Source organism: Eretmochelys imbricata, chromosome 6 (assembly GCF_965152235.1).
Source record: "Eretmochelys imbricata isolate rEreImb1 chromosome 6, rEreImb1.hap1, whole genome shotgun sequence".
Lineage (NCBI taxonomy): Eukaryota > Metazoa > Chordata > Testudines > Cheloniidae > Eretmochelys > Eretmochelys imbricata.
This window is the reverse complement of record NC_135577.1, coordinates 60,644,115-60,663,089: the sequence shown is the minus strand read 5'-3', so window position 1 is coordinate 60,663,089 and position 18,975 is coordinate 60,644,115. Positions and strand designations below refer to the sequence as shown.

Genomic DNA, 18,975 nt, shown 5'->3' with positions numbered 1-18,975 from the left:
CCTTGGCAGGGACTTCGCTCTCCTCCGCTAGGCTGGGCTCTCGGCCGCTGGTATGTGCGCCGCAGGCTCTCCAGTTATTGCTGTGCTCTGGGGAGTGGAGCCCCGCCATCCCCCCTGCGGGAGCGGGCTGGGAGCGGTGCCCTGTTAGTGTCCGGCCCCAAGGGTGCCCCGTTAGGGGGTCAGCTGCCATGAGACGGGTATAATGAGGGTGACCAAATAGCAAGTGGAAAAATCAGTACAGGGGTGAAGTGGGGGAAATAGGCGTCTATATAAGACAAAACCTGGAATATTGGGGCTCTCCCTATAAAATCAGGACATCTGTCACCGAGCTCTAATAGAAGCATTTTCCAAGAGGTTAGGTAGAGACCTCACGCTGATCTGCCCTTACAGCCCAGCTGCTGAGGCAACCCACCCCATCGCCTGTTCTCTGGGTTGGGGTCTCAGACACCCCCCCACACACACCTCAGCTCCTGGGCTCAGAACTAGCTTGTACACATCTGAACAAGTTTCTCCAGAACCTCCCTTAGTGCCTGCACTCCTACTCAGTCCCCTGCTCCCATCTCTTTTCCCCGGAGACTCCTAGGGTGGGTTCTCTGTGGGACCGCACTCCCTTCTGTTTGGAGCAGGCTTCTCTCCTTTACAGCCAGGGAAGGGGCGGGGGAGAAAGGGACAGGGCCCCTTTGTGAAGACCATGCGGAGTTGCTTCCCACACTGAAACTGGAGCTGCAGGCCCTGGAGCCTGGCAGAGCCTCTGTTAAAGGGATAGGTTTCAGAATGGTAGCCTTGTTAGTTTGTATCAGCAGAAAGAACGAGGAGTACTTGCGGCACTTTAGAGACTAACACATTTATTTGAGCATAAGCTTTCGGGGCTAAAGCCCACTTCATCAGATGCATGCAGTGGAAAATACCGTAGGAAGATATACATATATACACACAGAGAACATCTTCCTATGGTATCTTCCACTGCATGCATCTGATGAAGTGGGCTTTAGCCCACGAAAGCTTATGCTCAAATAAATGTGTTAGTCTCTAAGGTGCCGCAAGTACTCCTCGTTCCTTTTGTTAAAGGGATAGGCACCCTCCTGCTGCCCTTTGCCAACTGGACTGTGCGGAGGTACTATCATGGTACTGACACCTCTATCCTGTCCAACTAGCTGCCTCTAGTCTCCTAAGAAAAATGTATTCAAACTGCAGCAGACCACCTAGATCCCATTCAGTCCTTAGCCTAACTCCCACTGGAGTGTCTGGGGCGGTGTCCATGGAAATAGGGACTCCTATATCCATTCCCAAAACAAATAAGCCTCTTCAGTATGCTATCCATTCCTCAAGTCCAGCTGGACCATTTGGTTTCCATTTTGTTTTCTGCCCCTTCTTGGGCATCAGTTGGGGACATCCTCCTCATATTGTAAATTCCTGACTCCCAGAGCTGAGGGTGACAAGTTAGAATTATGTGCTGCAGAAACTTCCACCACTCCTGTCCTTGCTTAACTGTGGCCACTGATCTTGCATTTGGGCTTTCTAGGGCTGAGGAGTGGATATGTGGTGGTGGGGAGGCTGAGAAATATTTATTTTGGAGGAGTAAGAGGAGCAGTTCTTCACAACCTACCTGTTTTTACTATCTGGTAACTGCATAAAACCCCTGGGACTATCCTCTCCTCTTTAACGCATTAACACATATGGAATGTTGGTGTACTGGGTGCTCACCACCAGATTTTGTGTTGCCTTGAGAGCACAGACCATCTATGGCTTGTCCTTACCTGTGGCAGAAGGGGTCAGACTCCTCAGCAGAAACAGCAACAAGTGCAGGTATCCTGGCCTAAATGCTTTAACCAGTTTGTCCACTTTCTGTGCCAACTACGTTTTGTTTTTTTGTTTTTTTTTTTTGCCTGTTGCACTTCCCAAGCTCGGAGACCTTTTTTGTTGGGGGAGGTGAACTTTAGTACTTGTTCTCTGAAATTCCCCATGAGCTCCTGAGCATCCTTTTCTCTCCCTCCCCTGCCCTAAAAACAAAAATAAATCTCTACCCCAAACAGAGGTTTTCTGCCTTCCAAAACAGAAGCCAAACTAGAGACTCAATGAAGCTCATTAGGAACTATTCCACTGCCAATCTAATGAAGGTACTATTATAAGTTGCATACAAAACCCTAACATTCTTCCACCCCACTCTGGAATTAAAATGTAGCTGAGAAGTAGTTAAGTCTTACAAAGAGCTCAGATACTTTTCTGTTTATAATAGGAATACTCTCTGCAGAGCAGTTTCAAGTGCTAAAATTACTAGAGCACTGGATTCTTCTGTCTCTGGGTGTGAGCTGATCTCTGGGTGGGGTCAAAATGGAATTTCTTCCAGTGCATTTCACAACTAGGTACACCATGTGTCAAAGGATTACCTGACTATGAAGCATCAGACATTCTTCACTGACAAACTATCACCTAGAAGATGAACCAACAGTCTGTTTTTGTTTTGGCAACTCCTTTATTCCTAATATCTACTTCAGCAGAAGAGATTGTTCCCTGAACCATCCTCTTGTCTTCTTCCAAGCAAAAGTTTGAGGAGAAAGATAAATGTGGGAGTGACTGGCCTGCTGTTCTCCCCACTCTGTGCCTGTTGAGACTTTTACCTAAGAGCTTGCTGCTGTCTGTGGCTTGTCTGCACTTGTTCTTGTGAAGATTGTTTCCTTCCTTTCCTATGCAGTTAAGAGAGGCCTAACATCTCTGACAGCCAAGCATAGGGTTGACCTCTCTTGCCCACTTGGGACTCCATTATGCAGTGCCAGCAAGTGAATGGTTTGCCAGGATTTAAGATGGGATGGACTACACGGGATTGTGGACTCTGTCAACGCAGTACAGAACTCTGGGGCAGGTTGTTGGCTGGTGAGTGGCCATTAGCGTTTTACGTATCCAAGCCATACAAGTGTGAAAACATTTTCAGTGAATGGAATCCCCTCATTGGGAAATGTCATGTCTGGTGTTCCTAGTGAAGATTCAGAGCCTTGTGTCTTGTGCAAGAGCAGCTAAAATCCTGTGTACTGGGTCTGGATGGACACAGGCTCCAAATTCTACTTCCTTACTCAAGGTTGTCATACCATCTGATACTGTCTGCCTAAACAATAATGGTGATGAATAATCCCAGAAAGAAGGGCAGGACTTTAGTATTTACAGAAGTGGACCTTTCTGAATAAATCATTTATTACTGCTTACAGAATGGTGAGTGTACATGGCACCATAAAGGGGGAACTGTGCAGACAGATAAAGACTGCTCCCAAAAAATCTTAGTCTAAAGGCCTTCACAATAGGATACAAAACCAAATAAGAAGGGTGTCTAGTGAGTTGTGTGTCTGGAAGTCTTTATAAAAAATGTGACTTTAGGAGCCTCTTTAGAGGAGAGGAAGGAGGCTGGTGTGCTTGAATTAAGAAGCTGTTGCAGGATGTCTAACTGCTCTACACCCTTCTGCAACACACTTGTTCTCCTAATGGAATGTCCTAAATGCTGCCTGTCTTTCTGTGCTGGTGAAGTTACTGCACTTATAAAGGGATAGTCCTCATGCTGCAGAGAGTTTAGTGTATTCATTCCTGTGATTAGTCAGCTTTGTTTCACTGATTGGTACAATAGTTTCAAGCTCCCTAGAGTTGTGGGCTGAGGCAGCATATGTTACTGGCCTCCTAATCATATTTTTGTCCTGTAATAGTTCCTTCTCTCCATGAATTGCACTAATGGATTGAACCTCCCAGACTCTTGGGAGGCAGAGTATTATCTAGTAGGTGCCACTGGGGTATTGTAATCTGCCAAAGGTGACCTGCAAGAGACTCCTGAGAGGATTTAAAAACTCCTTTAGCCTTAGAAACATCAAGCATATCAAATCTGACTTCCTGGTTCACCTTGGTCTCCTTGGAGATCAGAGGATGTTTATTTTCAGTTCATGCATCTTAATTGAAGCAGTAGGGGTGTTTTTAAATATCTAGTAGATGCCCTTTTCCAAATACTAGTCCTTGAAGTTGTTAATGAACCACCCTCTTCTTCCCCACAACTTAAAAAAAAAAAAAATCCTTTCCCTCAACCTTTCTGTTGCTCAGTTTTCTCTCGACTCTTGTGATGTCATTTATTTCTCTAGTCTTCCAATCACCACAGAGTCTTCAGGGCAGATGAGTTAAATTTCAACTCTTAAACACACAAATCAGGGAACTTCAGGGGCAAAAAAATTCCCAGGCCACTTAATTGATTAGAAAGAAGCAGAAAGGGATAGTTCCAATGTTCTCTTCCTTTTCAGGTCCTCTTTAACACTTTTTGTGATGCCCATACTAACTGATGCTCTTCTGTATCTTTTCCCTTAACTCTCCTGAGGTTTGGGGTTGTGCCTGAGAAACCGAGCTGATGCTATGCATAAGCAGACTTAGGCTATGTTTACACTGGCAACTGAATGACAAAACTTTTGTCCTTCAGAGGTGTCAGCGCTCCCCGCCCCAAGACAAAAGTTTTGCCAACAGCAAGCGCTGGTGTGAACAGCGCTCTCCTGCCGACAAAGCTAACGCCGCTTGTTGGGAATGGAAGTTTTTTGTCAGGAGAGTTGACAAATGGGCTACATTGTGAGTCTTTTAGCAGCTCGGCTGTAGTGACACAGCTGTGTCTCTAAAAACTGCATAGTGTAGATATAGCCTAAGCAATTGCTTAGGTCCCTGAGCAGCTCAAGGGGGCCCCCATTTGCTTTTTAGTGTGGTTTTTGGGGGCCCAAAAATATTCCTGCTTATGACCCCCAATGGGCTGGCACCCCCCCGCCGAGGAAAAAAGATCAGGGCATACATCTAATTGAGCTCCAATCCAGACTAGATTAGAATGCCCTGTATGCTCTGCCAGAGGAGAGTTTGCTTTCCCCTCCCCCCTTTAGAGGTTTAAAAACAAACCTGACACTGCGTCAACCATAGTCAGCTACAAACCCTTCAAACTGTTTGCATGCCTCCCTCATTAAGTTATCCCTTTGTAGTTGGCCAGTATCTTTCATAGTGGTACCTTCTTTTTCAGGGTAGGCCCAGTCAGAGGTGATGCCAAACTCTACCTATTTCTTCCTGAGGGGGCTCCTCAGAGGCCAACGGTGGATATCTGAGTGGATATCTCTGGCAATGGCACCGTTATCTCATTTTTTCATGTAGCCTCCCCACTAGGAGACTGTCGCTGAGCCAATGCCTTATCCATGTTCCTTGTCAAGATACTAAAAGCACTGAGATCTGTTTTCTACATTTCTGAGAAATTGGGTGTGGAGTAGAACAGAGGTTCTCAGGACAAATTATTTGGTGGCCTTAGGGTGCGGCCACCAACTTTTGCTTGTGGCCGCTCTCACACTTTTTCCTAAAATACTCAATTAGCTTTAGGAAAAACAAATAAATATGCACATATACATGTCCAAATCATTGTAATTTATTTATTACTAGCTAGGAAGTCTGCTGTGAAAAGTGATGCTTGTATGTTTGTTAATATCACTTTTCACAGCAGACTTACGCAGCACTGGGAAGTGTGGGGACAAAGTAAGCCCTAGATGGGGGATAGGGGGAGGTGCCAGAGGCAATGGGGTGGGGCAGAGCCTGAAACCCCGGGGATGGAGCCCAAAGCCTTGCAGCCAGAGCCTGCTTCTTTGCCACCGCCGAGCTGAAGCCCAAATCCTGAGCCCCACCCCCCGTTGGAAAGATGGGGAACTTACTGGCTGCCCAACCCTTGCTGGAAGCTCAAGCAACCAACACCAAGGCAGTGCATCCAGGAGCACCGGGGTGGGGGCAGGGTTGCTGCTCCCCCACAATCACACCCCAGGAGGCTGTGGCTACAAGAAAAGCCCCTGGTGGCCACATGCAGCCACGGTGGCCGCATTTGAGAAACACTGGAGTAGAACACCATGGTACCAGCTAGCAGGGGTCTGGTTCTGTAGGCAATAAAAGGAATAAGTGGGATCTCAGGATGTCCCAGCCTCTCCTGGTGGACAGGTTTGCTGGGAACCTATCTAACTTTTCACCCCCTGTAAGTAAACTTTTTAGCCTAGAGGATTAGAAAGCCAGCTGGGTCACTGCAGGCAGCATACAAGCTGATGGAGTTTCCAGTCACCCACTAGCTGGCAGTGATTATTATGATGTTGCACTCCATATGTTTTATGGAAATATGCTTATGAGTATGAATATGATGTAACTGGAATATGCTTTATGCAAAAGGTCTCTTGTAAGGTATCATAACAAAGGTTATAAGCTACTGAATATATTCCTCCTATTTGTATGCATGTATCCTTGTCTCTGAAGCTAGAAATATGAAGTAAAACTCTGAGGTCCTATTGTAATTATGCAAAGTGTGGGCCATTAATGGTGGTTTAAAATCTTGATGGCTCCCATTGGCCCAGACAATGGTCATAAATGGTTTATTTACCTGCAAACCTTCCTGTGGGCCAATCCAGGAAGAATGGAGACTAGGGGGTCTTACAGTGACATGTGACCATGTCACATGATGCTGGAATCCATCTTAATCCTTGTACTTTTCCATTGTGCTTGTCCCCACCCCATCAGACAAGAGTCCCACCTTGTGCCAAAGCTATAAAAGGGAGTGGAGCAGGACAAAGGGGTCTGCCAGTCATGAGAGAACCCCTTCTCACCACCTGAGATGTGGGCTGGAACTAACAAGGACTGTACCAGCAGAAAGGATAGGGCCCAGATTAGGAAGGAGACTAGTCAGTGAAAGAAGCTTATTGGAACATCTCTAAGAGTGAGATATTACCTGTAACCAGTTTCTTAATGTATTAGGCTTAGACTTGTGTGTTTTCTGCTTTATTTTGCTTGGTGACTTACTTTTGTTCTGTCATTAGTTAAACCACAATTTATGAATTTACCCTATATAAGCTTTATACAGAGTAAAATGGATTTATTTGGGGTTTGGATCCCATTGGAAACTGGAAACTGGTAACCTGCTGAGCTGTTTTCAGTTAAGTCTGCAGCTTTGGGGGTGTGGACCAGACCTTAGGTCTGTGTTGCTGTAGGCTAGCGTGTCTGGCTCAACAAGACAGGGTTCTGGAAGTCCCAAGCTGGTAGGGAAAACTGGCTTAGAGGTAATTTCAGCACGTCAGATGACCGTCCCAAGTGGGTCTCTGTGACCTAACCCGTGACAATGATATCAATGGTCTTGAGTTTAATTCTGCCTCTCCCACTGATCTGTGTGACTGCCCTAGTCAAATCACCTCTTTACTCTGCAGATGGAGATAGTACTTGCTTTCCACACAGGAGTGCTGTGGGTACTGGTGAACTTGTATGCCACATTTACAGGTGGCTAAAAAATGGGGCTTGGCAACTTTCTTTTTTGTGCTGCCTCTTCTAAAGCAGAACCCTTCCTGTTGGTGTGCATGGGGATGTGGCCCTTGCTGTGTAGAGCTCAGAGGTGGGGCTTTCTGCATGCTTTTTGATAAGAGCCTTATGGAGGGTTGGGAGATGTGTCATAGCACATTTCTCATTTACAAAACAGTTAACTTTAGGCACTCCTGGATTCATTTCCATCTTTGTTTGGCCCTCTGGTATTTTCAGTGTGCTCTTTGCTCTGTCCTTGCTAGTGCTAGCCTTGCTAGAGGGGCCTGCTCCGCAGGCCTGGGCGAAAAAGCCTGGTGTTCGCTTTGAGTGGACTGGAGGGTGCTGTGCCAGTGATCACAGAGCCTCGGAGATATTACACACAGATGCTCACAGAACCTGTCTTTTTCAACTCCACTGTGTGCTGTGTCGCCTTCCAAATGGAGGTGTCTGGGCTTATGAACTGGACTAGTGAGCGCTTTCCAGAGAGGAAGTACTCTAGTCTTACTGAGAAGTAAGAAGGGTCAAGGTGGCTCCATCCCAAATGCAAAGAGAAAACTGGTCTCTCCAGCTGTGGGATGGAGGCTTGTTCAGAAAGCCAAGCAGAAAAAGCTTGGATTGTACTAGAGCTTCCCAGTGTCCTGCTGGCATGTCAGGCTGGGCACTGAAAAACAAGGGCAAGATTCTCTGCTCTGGGAGATGGGCTGCGAGGGAAGAAGCCACATTTCGATGATGCTAAACAGCTGAAATATCTTCCTGAAGTGTGTGCTTCTCAGAGATGTCTGTCCCATTCCCCTGTGTCTATTCTGATAGTTAGGAATCTGCGGTGGATGGTGACACCTGGGATGTAAATTGATGTTTACCCTTCAGGCTGAAGACTCTATTTCGAAAAGGTCGTCGGGCCACTATAGATACTTTAAATGGGGAGGCAGATTCTATACCTTGTTTCACTCCCTTTGCACTGTTCAGGCAGCATGAAGATAGCAAATAACCCTTCTGACTTTCCTGAATGGAGCTCAGTGTAACAATCTTGGTAGGAGGAACATGAGAGTTTGAGTATTTAAAAAAAAAAAAAAAAAAAAAAAAATTAGCCCAGTTGCTAGGGGCTGCCCCTGCTCAACCCTGCTGCCTAGGCACACTTTAGGGAGTACAACCCTATAAATGCTCCTAAAGGGCTAGTGAAGATCTCAAGGGGCAGAGCAGTGCTGAGGTAGTTAAATCGGCTCTTCCCATGGGATGGAAGATGTTGTTATGAAAGCTTTTTGTTTGTTGGGTGTTCTCCCCACTCCTTAAACAAAATATGCTCCTTTTTGGCATGCATGATCTCCAAGACACTATCAGCCCTGCAGAATGGTGCTGTGTGTAGCTGTTGGTCTATAGTCTTGCCTGTTTGTATGGCTCTGAACTCTGTCTCACCCCAACAGTTGCCTTTCATGTTGCTTAGATTTTCCTCTCCGAGGAAGTAATTGAGTAAACTAGTTCTGGTGCCAAAAGTGTGAACAATGAACCTGCACATCATCAAAGCAGAGGAACTGACCACAACATTAGTAAAGCCACCAGGGTGTGTGACCCCTCACCCCGCCCTTCATTCCCTCTCCCTCTTTATACCAGCTCATATCCCCCCCAGAATGAGAAATCCCAGTTTCAATCCTGTCTTGTGATCCTGCGTTTCTTTAGGGGTTGTCCTGTGCTCTCTACCTTTCTGTAACCTGCAGAGGAGAAAATAGAACTCTGAGTTGTGCAGGGAACCAGGTGAACTTCAGGAAAACCTTGGTGTTTTGACCTCTTTCTTCCAGGCTGTTGTCTCCATTGTGTGAATGTTTGAGAGAAAGGTGCACTTCAGTGAAAAACACACAGGTAGTAAAATCAGGTGGTGCAAGGCAAAGCCAATCCCCTCCATGACGTAATTGCTGATAATAGGAGGTGCAGTGCGTAAAGGCTCTCTGAATTTGTTAGGGCGTGACACAGTCACAGACTTGGCCTGAACAACAAAGTAATCCCTAATGATAAAACCTCCAAGTGGCAACTCAAATGACAAATCAGTGTAATGAGAAGCAAATGGAAATAGTTATTACTTGGAGGATGTAGTAGAGGTTACTTGCATACATGGATGATATAAAACTGAGGTTATGGGGCTGAGAGTGGATTAACGTGCAGTGAAATTTCCACATTGAAGAAATGGGCAGAAAAGACTTGAGTCCATTTTAAATAACTGTGTGAAGTCTAATGAAGGAAGAAACCATGAAATGCCCAGATCTAGAATGGGACTAACCAGGCAGTGGTTGTTGTGGAGGATTATTTGAATATAGTCTGTGTGCACAAGGCTTTTCAGTACATAAAGATCCAGTCCTTGCCTTGATGGTCTAGCGAGGTGACTCCATCTCAGTGGAACATTTGCCTTCTGGAATGAATAGGAGTTTCCAATGTAAAAGCAACTACAAATTATTCTGCTCTACCTGGCACTTGTCAGGCCTAGACTGGAGCACTCGGCTCAGTTTGGAGTACCTCAGTTCAAAACAACATGAACAAACTGGAGAGTTCGTAGAGCAGTATCACCAAGGATAAGCTTTTTATTCAAGAGCTGTATGGAAGTGGGCAGATGCTGCTCACCCTGGTAGTCAGTCATCCCTTTACTGCTCTTAGGGAGCTCTGTTACAACATTATCCTCATTAGTCAGTGAGTGTGGACAAGCCCATGGATTTGTGCTATAGTAGGAGAAACGTAGGTTAAATATTGTTGCGGGGGACGCTCTGGAGCAGGAGCCAGTTGCCAAGGGGGAGAGTGACAACCTTTCCTGGAGCTAGTCAGGGTTTGGTTAGACACCCGCCTCGGATAGTTTGCAGATGAAATCACTCCCGTCACAATACAGAGAGACGGAAGATAACTCACTTGAGATCCCTTCCAGCTGAAATGAGTCTAGAGGCTGGCATGAATTCACTGGCAAGTTTGATGCTAGCTGACCCTGATTGGTAGGGTTGGGAAATGCATGGGATAGAAGCAAACAGCTAGTTGTCTCTTTAGCTCAAACAGTGTGGTTGCATGCCTGGAGGGTTATTTGATATGAGCGAAACCCACTCACAGTCAGAAAGGGGGGAAAACAGGTCATGGGTGGCATCTGGGAAGCAGCATGACTGAGTGGTGAATGTAGATGTGGGGCAGAAACCATGCTATTTATGGTGCTATGAAAGTAGGGAGATGATAGTGCAGCTCTTTGAAGCCTTGATGGCACAGTTCTGACTGAGCTCCACTTTGCAGATGCCCACCAGGCAGCTGTGTTTGGGACCACGTACTGGATCTGTGTGCTTCTAAGGTCCCCTCAGTCTGGGCAGGGTCTAGCCATAGCCTTTTACTCTAGCCTTGTGGGAACACTTTCCAGGTGCAGACTGTATCTGGTACCTCTTTTTTTTTGTTAGGGAATGAGACCTTACGGGCAAGCTGCCCTGGTCTTCCAAGACACCCCAGTTGCTCAAGCACATCCTCCCCAGAGTTCCACCCTCATGGCTACTCTGGTTTAGAAATTACTCTGTAGAGTCTGTGTTACTGCTTCAGCTATCATGTGTCCCTGAAGGGTGAAACTATAAACCAATCATACTTCTGTTATAGACAAAGCACAGGAGATCTGTGGAAAAAATAATAAACACCTATACACAGTTCCCTCCCTCAATCCTCACTACGTTCTTTGGTTTTGGTAGTGCCTTCAGGGGCCGCAGGTCCCTCTTCCTGGACCCCACTCTGGTCCTGTCTTCTCTTCCTGGTCATGGATTCTCCCCTGACTCTTGCAGCAAGCTGTTTTAGGGGTTCTCAAACTTCATTACATTGCGACCCCTTTCTGACAATAAAAATTACTACATGAACTGGGGGGCAAAGCTCAAGGCCTGGAGCCAAAGCCCTCGGGCTTCATCTTTATTTCTGGGCCCGAGAAAGTCTAATGCCAGTCCTGGCGATCCTATTAAAATTGGGTCATGACCCACTTTGGGGTCTCAACCCACAGTTTGAGAATCCCTGCTTTAGCTTGTTTGGGTTAGACAATCAAAAGGCTCCCCTGCTCAGCAAACATACCCCTGTTTTTAGCAGCAGCTTTTAACACCTCTTGTCAGGTTTTTCCTTTCAGCTGGGGATTTTCAGTTGCTCCAACCCTACCCCACCCCGCTCCAGACAGTTTGGGAAGGACTATTTTCGCCCAGCCTCCAGCCCTCCTGTTCTAGGCAGCTTCCATCTGAATGGAAGACCATTCAGATTAATGACTGTTAACTGTTGCATCTCCCTCACCCTGGTTGGGGAGATAAATTTAAAAAAAACTGTGTGAGCAAATGGCTGAGTCAATATACACTGCAGCATTCAATGACAAAGAAATTTCAAAAAGTCAACCAAAATTCATAAATTTTACACAGACAAATTTCCCAAACTGTCACACCTGACATGGCTGCCCCTGGAATAACTGGTGCAGCTCTTGTCTCCACAACTCAGGAAAGCTGTGGAAAGGCAAAAGTACCACAAATCCAACCCAAGGATAGCAGGAGAGACTGAGACCAAGACCTTGTCTATACTACCACTTTACATCGCTGAAACTTGCATTGCTCGGGGGGCAGTTCACACACTCAGTGCTTTTACTCTTGTCTCACGGGGGTGGTTGTTTTTTGGGGGTGTTTTTTTACAGCTCTGGGAGAGCTCTCTCCCAGTGCTGGTGCCACGACTACACAGCCAGGTTAAAGCGCAGCCTATGTCTGCATAACTTACGTCACTCAGGGGTGTGAAACCCCCCATCCCCCACCCCCAAGTCACATAAGTTACACCGACCTAAGCGCTCCTGTGCACACCACTGTGTGGGTGGGGGAGCTTCTCCTGCCAACCCAGCTTCTGCCACTTGCGGAGGTGGCTTTATTATGCTAAGGGGAGAGCTTTTTCCTCATCTTCACCAGACATGCTGTGGCACAGCTATATCAGTACAGCTGCGCCACTGAAGCGCTGTATGTTTAGCCCTGGTCCACACAATGAGTTGAGGTCGAATTTACCGGCATTAGATCGATTTAACCCTGTCCCCATCCACATGACGAAGCCATTTTTGTCGACTTAAAGGGCTCTTAAAATCTATTTCTGTACTCCTCCCCGAAGAGGGGATTAGCGCTGAAATCGACATCACTGGGTCAAATTTGGGATAGTATGGACGCAATTCAATGGTATTGGCCTCCGGGAGCTATCCCAGAGTGCTCCATTGTGACCACTCTGGACAGCACTTTCAACTCAGATGCACTGGCCAGGTACACAGGAAAAGCCCTGGGAACTTTTGAATTCCATTTCCTGTTTGGCCAGCGTGGTGACCTCATCAGCACAGGTGACCATGCAGTCCCAGAATCGCAAAAGAGCTCCAGCATGGACTAGAGCGGGAGGTACTGGATCTGATCACTGTATCGGGAGACGAATCTGTGCAGGCAGAACTCTGTTCCAAAAGACGAAATGCCAGTATATTTGCCAAAATCTCCAAGGGCATGATGGACAGAGGCTACAACAGGGACCCGCAGCAGTTCCACATGAAAATTAAGGAGCTCAGGCAAGCCTACCAAAGAGACAAACGGCTGCTCTGGGTCAGAGCCCCAGACATGCCGCTTCTATGATGAGCTGCATGCAATTCTAGGGAGCGACCCTACCGCTACTCCACCCTTGTCCATGGACACCTGCAAGGGGGGAGTCTCACACAACAGGCATGAGAATTTTGGGGATGAGGAGGAGGACAGCGTGCAGCAGGCAAGCGGGGAATCCCTTCTCCCCGACAGCCAGGAACTGTTCATCACCCTGGAGCCAATACCCTACCAAGGAGGGCTCCCGGACCTTGAAGGCGGAGAAGGCACCTCTGGTGAGTAAATATAAATACATATATTTGTAAATATAATAAATGGTTTAAAAGCAAGCGTGTTTAATGATTGATTTGCCCTGAAGACTTGGGATGCATTCGCGGCCAGTACAGCCCCTCCTTTTAAATGGCCAACTCAATGGGTGCTTGGTATGGGAAAGGAGGGTGCTGCTGTTTGAAACCATTCACACATGTTGTGAAGGTTGAAGAAGCCGAAAGACTGTGGCTTACCATGGCTGCCTGCAAGCTGAATTCTGTTGCCCGGCCCAGCGTGTGTGATCTCTCTCGCCAAACCGGCAGGCCCTCAATATAGGAGGCAAAATGTGACCTTGTACCGAAAGCACATGTGCTATGTAATGTTAACAGCTTGGTTCACCGTGAAAGAGTCTACCCATTGTTCTCTAAACTGTGTCTTTTTAAATACTACTCTCCCTTTTTTTTTGTTTTTCCTCCCGCAGCTGCAAATGTTTCAACACACCCTCTATCATCTCCATCCCAGAGGCTAGCACAGATAAGAAGGTGGAAAAAACTGCACTCGCGATGAAATGTTCTCTGAGCAAGATAAAGGTGGCGGCAGCGTGATGAGAGGAGGCAGGATGCAATGCTGAGGCTACTGGGGGATCAAACTGATACACTCTGGCATCTGGTAGAGCTGCAGGAAAGGCAGCAGGAGCACAGGCCGTCACTGCAGCCCCTGTGTAACCGCCTGCCCTCCTCCTCAAGTTCCATAGCCTCCTCACCCAGATGCCCAAGAACTTGGGGGTGGCCCTCCAGGCACCCAACTACTCCACCCCAGAGGACTGCCCAAGCAACAGAAGGCTGGCATTCAATAAGTTTTGAAGTGCAGTGTGGCCTTGTCCTTCCCTCCTCTCCCACGCCTCCCAGGCTACCTTGGCAGTTATCCCGCTATTTGTGCGATGAATTAATAAAGAATGCATGATTTTGAAACAACAATGACTTTATTGCCTCTGCAAGCGGTGATTTGAAGAGGGGAGGGCGGTTGGCTTACAGGGAAGTAGAGTGAACCAAGGGGGCGGGTTTTCATCAAGGAGAAACCAACAGAACTCTCACACCATAGCCTGGCCAGTCATGAAACTGGTTTTCAAAGCTTCTCTGATGCACAGCATGCCCTGCTGTGCTCTTCTAATAGCCCTGGTGTCTGGCTGCGTGTAATCAGTGGCCAGGCGATTTGCCTCAACCTCCCACCGCACCATAAACATCTCCCCCTTTCTCTCACAGATATTGTGGAGCACGCAGCAAGCAGTAATAACAATGGGAATATTGGTTTCTCTGAAGTCTAACTGGGTCAGTAAACTGCACCAGCGCGCTTTTATATATTTTATATATTCTGCACTTGCTCAGCCTATAGTTGAACAGCTCCTGACTATTGTCCAGGGTGCCTGTGTACGGCTTCATGAGCTATGGCATTAAGGGGTAGGCTGGGTCCCCAAGGATAACTATGGGCATTTCAACATCCCCAACAGTTACTTCCCAGATCAGAAAATAAGTCCCTTCCTTCAGCCGTTTAAACAGACCAGAGTTCCTGAAGATGTGAGCGTCATGTACCTTTCCCGGCCATCTCACGTTGATGTTGGTGAAACGTCCCTTGTGATCCACCAGTGCTTGCAACACCATTCAAAAGTACCCCTTGCAGTTTATGTACTGGCTGCCAAGGTGGTCCGATCCCAAGATAGGGATATGTGTTCCACCTATCACCCCACCACAGTTAGGGAACACCATTGCAGCAAAGCCATCCACTATGACCTGAACATTTCCCAGAGTCACTACCCTTGATAGCAGCAGCTCAGTGATTGCGTTGGCTACTTGGATCACAGCAGCCCCCACAGTAGATTTTACCCACTCCAAATTGATTCCCGACTAACCGGTAGCTGTCTGGCATTGCAAGCTTCCAGAGGGCTATCGCCACTTGCTTCTGAACTATAAGGGCTGCCCTCATCTTGGTATTCTTGCACTTCAAGGCAGGGGAAAGCAAGTCACAAAGTTCCATGAAAGTGCCCTTACGCATGCAAAAGTTTCGCAGCCACTGGGAATCATCCCAGACCTGCAACACTATGTGGTCCCACCAGTCTGTGCTTGTTTCCCGGGCTCAGAATTGGTGTTCCACAGCATGAGCCTGCCCCATTGCCACCAGGATGTCCAAATTGCCGGGGCCCGTGCTTTGAGAGAGGTCTGCGTCCATGTCCTCATCACTCTCGTCAGCACGCTGCCGTCGCCTCTTCACCTGCTTTTGCAGGTTCTGGTTCCACACATACTACAGGATAATGCGCGAGGTGTTTACAATGCTCATAACTGCCGCAGTGATCTGAGTGGGCTCTATGCTTGCCGTGGTATGGCGTTTGCAGGAGAGCAGAGTTGCAGCAGAAGCGGTGGCTAAAGACAAATGCCACAAGAATAGATATTTATAGAGAATGACAAGAGGACCTGCAAGGTGGATTCAGGAGAGCAGAGTTGATGGGGTGGAGGACGACAGTTAGCACCGCACGTTTCCCGGGGAAGAACATGCGTACCCGGGAGCCCATGACAGACAACATGGAGAAATTTGCTATTGAGACAATAGCAGCAGAGCAGAGTCGCAGTGGAAGCAGTGGATGATGACGGTTAGCAGCACCCAGGAGGACCAGAACGGATCCCCCGAGCTGCAGGAGAGCAGAGTTGCAGTGGAAGTAATAGATGATGATGGTTAGCAAACTTACTGCACCGTCTGCTGCCAGCAGCACCCAGGACACAACAGCGGCAATGTCGGTGAGCTGAGCTGAGTGGGCTGCATGCTTGCAGTGGTATGGCATCTGAGCAGAAAAAAGGTGCCAAACGATTGTCTGCCATTGCTTTCACGGAGGGAGGGGCGGCTGACGACATGTACCCAAAACCACCCGTGACAATGTTTTTGCCCCATCAGGCATTGGGAGCTTAACCCAGAATTCCAATGGGCGGCGGAGACTGCGGGAACTGTGGGATAGCTACCCACAGTGCACCGCTCTGTAAGTCGATGCTAGCCACGGTAGTGAGGATGCACTCTGCTGACTTAATGAGCTTAGTGTGGACATAACCAATCAACTGTATAAGATCGATTTCTAAAAATCAACTTCTATAATATTGATCTAATTTCATAGTGTAGACATACCCATAGACATGGCCTGAGACTCATTTCTCTAAACAAGAGAGAAAAAAAGTTTTGGAAAGGGAGGGAGATAGAGCCTGGTCATGCCAAATAACTTCAAAGTGAAAGAAAGGAACTCCTGTGTCAGGCTTGGTCTACACTGAAAAGTTATATCAGCATAAGTACATTGGTCAGGGGTGAGAAAAACTACACCCTGACCGTCATAACTGTGCAGAGAAAACCCCTGGTGGAGACACAGCTGCACCGGTGGATGGGGGCTTCCATCGACAGGGCTAACTTTGTTCAGGGCGGTGGTGTTCCTACAGCAACGTAAAAACTTCTGTCAGCGTAGGCTACATGCAGGGCTGGCCCACAACCTTTTGGCACCAGAGGTGGGGAGCTCAAATGATGCCCTCAGGCACCCTCGCTTGGGCCAAAACTTTGAAAGGTCTCAATTCTGCCTTCTTCCTGTTCTACTCCTCTCATGGTACTGCTCTGCTACCTACCCCAATAAAGGAGAACTAACAACTTTAAATGCCTTGTTCAAAAATGTTAAGTAACATGTAACTTTCAGATGCCTGAACAGCAAATGTAACTTTTATTGTCTGCATAGTAAACACTGGCATTTTTATCTGTTTGAATAATCAAAGTGGTGCTTTCCGTGCCTTCTTGGTTGCAAAGATTTGAACGGCTTCCTGAAGGTCCATAGTCTGGGCCAGCTCATGGTCTATTGGGATGGTTGCAAGGCCGACCAGCCTCTCCTGTGTCATTGTGGAGCGTAGATGTGTTTTTATTAGCTTCAGCCTGGAGAAGCTGCGTTCTCCACTGGCAACTGTTACAGGAAGTGTCAGAAGTATGTGCAGAGCAACAAAAGCATTTGGAAAGAGGGTGGTCATCTTATTTGTGCACATATATTCTAGAACAGCCTTTGGAGTTGATCCTGCTGAAATGTAACTTGAAAGGGCTTTCAGTTCATCACCTAAATCACTCGCATCAATATCGCGCATGTCATCATGTGTCAACACTGTCTCTAGTGCCCTGCATTGCTGGTGTAGGTCTTCTTCAGATATAGTGAGGAGTTTTGGAATATCATACAATATCCCAAATAGACTGCTGTGTTCCTTGAGCTGCATGAAACGTTCTTTGACTGTATTGCACAATCTAGCACCTGGTTAAAGCATTCAACTTTGAATTGTTGTTTGGGGTCTCTTATGGGATTATCCCGTGCCTTGTAATCAAAATGTCGTCTTCTTCAGTGACTCTTGTATTCTTGAATGGGTGGGAAAATAGCTTCAGTGTGAAGTTCCTCTGCCAACTTCTGTGCACTCTTCAGAATGTTTTGAAATCCCTCATCTGACCGGTAAGGCTGTAGGTATGACTTTGCCTTGTCCAGTTGTTCCATTGCTCCAGATATATCAAGGTCAACACCTTGGAGTCTCTTGCTTACAACATTTATTTCAAACAGTATGTCATGCCACAACACTAAGCCACACCGAAATTTGAAGTTATGTTTCTGGTGATTCCATTTCCCTCTGCCACTGTTCTCCCACAAACAGTTCCTGTCATAGCATTATCCTCCATAATGACAACTATGGCATCATCTATTGTCCCAATTTGGTGTTTGATAGGCTTTATTACCTCCACTCGACTTTCCCATCGTGTGGCACTCAGTGGTTTCATGTCAGAGAGGATGTTCCCAGATGTTGCTTCAAAATTTGCCATTGATGAGTTGATGCAGAGAAAAATACATAGATGCTTTGAATTACATTAAAAAATTCAGCAGCCTCACTAGAAGCTGATGCTCCATCACTGACCACCAAGTTCAATGAATGAGAACTGCATGGGACAAAAAAAGCTTGAGGGTTTAACTCTCGGATCCGTGTCTGCACTCCTCTGTTCTTTCCTCTCATGTTGGCACCATTATCGTAACCCTGAACTCTCATGTCAGCTATTGCAATTCCCGTATCATCCAGCTTTTTAAGAAGCACATTTGTCAAACTAGCTCCTGTGGTATCCTCAATGTCAATAAATTCTAGAAAATGCTCTGACAGTCACCGTTGCAGGGACATTTTCACTAGGTTCTGTTGTTACAAAATGCACCATTAAAGTCATTTGTTCCGTATGGCTGATGTCAGGTGTGCAGTCCAGAATAACAGAGTAATATCTTGCTGACTTCAGATCTGCCACAATCTTCTGTTTCAGAGTAGCAGCCGTGTTAGTCTGTATCCGCTAAAAGAAAAGGAGTACTTGTGGCATCTTAGAGACTAACAAATTTATTTGAGCATAAGCTTTCATGAGCTACAGCTCACTTCATCGGATGCATTCCACCACAATCTTCCGTTTGACATTTGTTGCTAGTAACTGTATGATCTCATTTTGAATTGTTTTTCCAAGGTAGTGGTGTGTGTACATTTCTTGGGTGGTGACTCTTCTTAGATGCTCCTGAAGTACAGCATCAAACTCAGCCATCAGCTCCACAGTTTTAAGGAAGTTTCCATTGTTTGGCACATACAGCTGATCTGAAGTGCTACGCAGTGCTAGGTTTTGGTAGCAAGCGTTCTCACAATGGCAATGAGCCTTTTCAGAACATTTTGCCAGTAAAGAGACTCTGATGCAATCTTCTCTTGATGCTGATCGTCTATGGTGCTCTTTAACCTTAGTCTCATCTCAAGCTCTTTTCACCTATGGAATACTCTCTGGTGATTTGCTGCCT

At 46.8% G+C, this 18,975-nt stretch overlaps 1 protein-coding gene across 8 annotated transcripts in view; it reads left to right on the top strand.

Moving 5' to 3' along the window:
- PACSIN3 (protein kinase C and casein kinase substrate in neurons 3) overlaps window positions 1-18,975 on the top strand; it is a 38,594-nt gene that overhangs the window by 782 nt on the left and 18,837 nt on the right. The window contains exon 1 of one of the 8 annotated variants that reach the window (XM_077818649.1): window positions 5,056-5,096. The exons of the other annotated variants lie outside the window; for them this stretch is intronic. The gene's annotated coding sequence lies outside the window, so the exon portion shown is untranslated. Of the gene's footprint in view, window positions 1-5,055; window positions 5,097-18,975 lie in introns of those variants that run through there. 8 annotated transcript variants of the gene reach the window in all.